The sequence below is a fragment of the Octopus bimaculoides genome, chromosome 2, assembly GCF_001194135.2.
Source record: "Octopus bimaculoides isolate UCB-OBI-ISO-001 chromosome 2, ASM119413v2, whole genome shotgun sequence".
In the NCBI taxonomy this organism is placed as follows: domain Eukaryota; kingdom Metazoa; phylum Mollusca; class Cephalopoda; order Octopoda; family Octopodidae; genus Octopus; species Octopus bimaculoides.
This window is the reverse complement of record NC_068982.1, coordinates 156,287,922-156,293,266: the sequence shown is the minus strand read 5'-3', so window position 1 is coordinate 156,293,266 and position 5,345 is coordinate 156,287,922.

Sequence of the window (5,345 nt, the reverse complement as noted above, 5' to 3'; positions counted from 1 at the left end):
TATATATATATATATATATGTATATATCCTTGCTCTCCACTCTGTCTCACTTTCCCCCTTTCACTCAGCGTTTTAATTTTTTCTCTGTGATAATATGAATTGACTCACGATAGAACCCTCACAGGAACAGACGAAAGAAAAAAAAATAGAAGGTAAAAGAGGAATATCTCTACCTTGATAATCTATGTAAAACGAAGTAAAAACAAATAGTCCACCAGTAAGCAAATTACAAGAAGTAAGTAATGTTAAGAGGAAAAAATGTAAGTTATGTATAAACGAAAAACAGAGAGCAAAATTAAATAGAAATTTCTATTTATTTCAAGCAGGCATTTCAGAAAGAATGTTATTAGATCTCACCCTAAGTCTTCTTTTTCTTCCCGTCTGAATCTCACAGTATACACACCTGAATACTGGTGTTCATGACAATCTTAGACTCCAAAATACGTTGCATTTTTCACCTCACCGTACGCGAGCTGACTTTAAGAAGACATCATCAAACTTTGGGCAAACTTACTACTGCCGAAAACTTATATGTATTAGTAAATAGGTTTATTAGCCAAAAGAATCTCCTCCTGTCGCTTCCACATTATGCAGGATTTCCACAGCTTTTGTAAAAATTTCAAAGTCGATTCCGTGGAACAGTATTGTTCTTAGATAGTATCAGGTCATGGTGCATATTTATTGAATATTTCCTTTCATTCTGATCTTAAATGTAAAGGATTTAACTTCTTCACCCAGAACAGGCTATTTTTGCAATGATATTGTTTGTCTTCATCCTCCTCTAATATAGTGTGTTGATAAGATGTAAAATGGTAGCTTTTTCTTGTTTGATCTAATATTTGTTTTTGATAAAAAGATTTTAATCGCTGTCTCGAAGACGCATCCTTAAATTTATTCATTTTTCTTGAAGATTGTAATTCATATAATCTCCGTATATTTTTGTTCATACTTCCTTAAGTTGCAGTCAGCATCTTTGAAATTATTTACATTTTATGACTCTGCGGAGCAGATTTTTATTTTCTTTCCTTTTACGTTCAGTATCTGTCTAATTGCTTATCTTAATATATCGCATTACCGTGTGAACGGCATGTATTTCCAATAAATGATGGGAATTCTTAAATGTTATTTATTGATATTTTATTTCTTTATTGCTTACAGGGGGCTAAACATAGAGGGGACAAACAAGGACAGACAAGGGGATTAAGTCGATTACATCGACCCCAGTGATTAACTGGTACTTATTTAATCGACCCCGAAAGGATGAAAGGCAAAGTTGACCTCGGCGGAATTTGAACTCAGAACGTAACGGCAGACGAAACACCGCTAGGCATTTCGCCCGGCGTGCTAACGTTTCTGCCAGCTCGCCGAAACTGAAAAAAAATTACTTTCAAACTTTGGTTATAAAATTTTCTTGAGCACTTAATGACTTCCACGTTCATCCTTGTTGAATCAGGAATTATACGGATAGATATGATGGCTGCGTGCTAGTTAATTCTCTTTTTCATTATTCTTGTTGCAGTTTTGGCAGCATTTCATCGTCGTCTGAAAATTGACAAGTATTACAAGATCTCGAACAACATTGTATGACATTTATTTTGAGGGGCAAAGAATAAAATTGAAGTTATTTAGCTAGTATGTGGCTTACACGGTTTCCCCTTCAAACTCAACGTTATCAACCTCATTTTCGTCAATGTCAACCTCAAATTCGTCATCGCTATCCGAAATTTCGTATTCTTCTGTTTCGATTTTGTAATCAGTATAAGGATGAAAATATTCATAACATATTTTAGACGATTATTTAAATTTCTATGTCTGTTGCTGACATCGCCATGTGTGTGTGTATGGTTGAATATTTGTGCCTGGAGCATTTTTATTTCTATGAATATGTGTTTATATGCATATATGTATACGTATATGCATGTCACGTTGTTTGTGTGCACAAGATTTAAAACCCGCCTGGTATGCTAGTATTGAAAGTAATCAGCTAAAACTACATAGACACTTGGTCTACATTTTTTACTGAGTCTCAAAAGGCACATTTGTTTTTCCTCCAGTAAGAGACAGGGGGAAAAGATCTGCAAGGCATTCTACCTGAGGTTCTAGTGATTGTGTCAATCATTACAGACATCTGTATGTGTATATATATATATATATTATATGCATCTGTATATGTATATATGTATATATGTGCATCTAAATTTACGAGTATGCATTAGATTGGAGTGAGCGAAAGAAATTTGCTACAATTGAATTACATGTTTTTCTGTGTATTTATTTGTTCCATTCAGGCTTAAGCCCCGCCACAAACACTAAAAACATTCCAACGCAAGACTAGTAACATACTGTCGACGTAAGATTTCGGCTGATCTGTCCATCGTCTTTCTTTAATTAGAGTTTCCAAGCTGGATGATAAAGACATAATTTTTGTGTCTCGAGAAATCCATTGTATAGGTTAGCGCAGATTCCAGGTGACTCAATCAAACAATGGACTCTATTTTCGACACTGGGTACGTTGTCCGTTCTCTAGCTTCCAGTATCACACGGACAGATCTTTACATACATATATTTACATGTATATACATATGTGTATGTATGTGCAGTTATATATATATATATGCAAAGCGTATTATAATTTACTACTTACCTCTATATATACATGCACATATGCATATATGTATCTATGTATGTATGTAAATATGTATAATGGACGCATGAATGTATTTGAGAGTTTAAAAGATATAGAGTTTGTATGAGTTTGAAAACTGTGTCTCTGTATGTCTTTTTTAATGATTTATTACGAGATGAGTGTATCTCAATAGAAATAGTTTATTTTCTCTTTTCTTATTTGATTTGTTTTGTTAATAATCTAGAGTTTAAATAGTTTTATCGATTGACTATCACAATTTTTTCAGTAATATATTGCAAAATAATATTTTAAAAGTCAGAAAATAAATATAAAATTTGTAAAAATGCATCAAAATTCAATCGAAAACCTCTTTAATTTTTAAGCAATATTTTCTTGGTTGGCAAAATGTTATAATGAATAAAGAATAAAGAAGACGTCGACAATTTGTTTAAGTTAGATTTCGGGAAAAGAACATGGCTTCTTTTGGATAAATATATCATAATTCACACATTGGCGCACAGAAACAGACCTTCGCATGTATACACTACTCACACAAATGTTCGTATAGATCCTTGTCTAGTATAAACATGTGCACAAAGGTAGACACTTAAAACTTCTACCCGCTCGTCTGTTTAAATCAATACTTGCGCCACAAACGTATATTGAAATAACTGATCAATTCTTAGCTGCTGCGTCAACTGACGGGACGCTTAATGTTTTCTCTCCTATATAGCTTCATTTTTATGTTTGGTCCTTGAAACATCTTCTGTACATTCAGCTTTCAATGCCACTTCTATTTGTCATTCGACTTCAGATTTGGTTTGCTTTGAATTATTGATGAAAAATATAGATATTTACTTTTCAACAAAATATCCGACACAAAATTTATCTGTCATATTATTTGATAAATGTTTGTATTTATTTTGAAAGATGTTATCTTTTTTTTTAAATATTTTAGTTGTTAGTTATTTATTATATATTTGTATTATGTATATATTTATTTAATTATTTAATTCATTTTGTTTATACAAATTTATGTCACGGGAAAGATGTATTATAGGTTTCATCAGTACTTGATGAAAAACTTCTCACAAGTGGTTTGTTCTGAAGGGCGTTTACATGACATAATCATCATGACAAGCCTCACTTGAATTTAAAATGATCCGGCTGAGTGGGACCAAAGATTATTGTCAAACGACGACAAATCCAAAAGTCTGCTTTAAAGAAATCTCTGCCAGTCAGATTAAAATGAAAAGCAATTTTTTTGTATTTAATTTGTATTTCTTTGTAGAATATATTTATTGTTAATATTTATAGAATCTGCCAAGTTCTGTTATTGTTGTTTAGTTGTTGCTATGTTTCCGTTTATATTTTCTCCAGTTAATACGAATGGATTTGTGAAAAGTACATGATCCGAGAATGAAAATGATTTATTTAGTCATTCTCTTTAGAAATATTATATAAATGATCATCAGCAACGACAACAATTATAAAGACAAAAAAATATATGTGGAGAAAAAATAGCGAGAGAGAAGAATACATGCATACAGACGTACAGAGGTGAAAAAGAAGGAACATAGAGAGTGAGGTTTAACGCATAAAGTAGGAAGACAGACACTTGTCGTAAATCAAACGAACAACTAAAACAACAAGTTGTCAACAGAGAAATGAAAGTAAGTAAAGTAAAATAAACAAGTATAATCCACACAAAGCAGACACTGCATGGAGGAGTAGGATAAAGATAAGAGAAACAGCAAATGAGAAAAAATGAGAAAATTCTTTGGAAGACAAACAGATTTACAACAAAATGTGTTTGCCACAACGGCAAAAAATTGTTTAAAAAAACCTATAAGAATACCATGTGAAGATGGTGACAAAAACATCAAAAATATTGAGAGTTAACTTGACACATTCAAAAATTACTTTTGTTATATAGAGTATATTTCTAATGCTGAAAAGAGCAACTAAACAAATAGATTTAGAATTATAATGCTGAATATATCTTCTCAGAGAAATCTGTATTAAAAACAAATAAATGAAGGAGGAAACAGAGGTGGGCGAGAGAAGCAGATTAGGAGAACGAAAGTGAGAGATAATAGAAAATATTGTTAGCTTGACAGTCACGAGCAGATGTGTGTCGAAAGTGTGCATATATATATATATATATATATATATATATATATATATATATATATATATATATATATATATAATATTTTATATATATATATATATAAAGATAGATATAGATAGAAAGATATAGAGATGCATTCATATACATACATATACATATATACATGTATATATCATATTATGATATATGTATATGCACTCACTCATATATACATATGTATATATATATCTGTGCATTTATATATATATATATATATATATATATATATATATACATCATATGATAGTGCGTAAATATGTAGACACGACAACTTATAAAGAATGTCTACTTCGTAATCATGAGGTTCCAGATTCAATTCCAACTCCTTGACATAATTGGTAATTATAATTATAATTGCATCGGATCAACTTAAAAATTTAAGTGGGATTGTGTTGATTGAAACTCTATGAACACAAATTTAATGGACTTATACATGTTTGACAACGTTATACTCAGTGAGACTGCATCAGTCCCAGCTTTACTTTATGTATGTGTATGTGTGCATATATATATATATATATATATATATATATATATATATATATA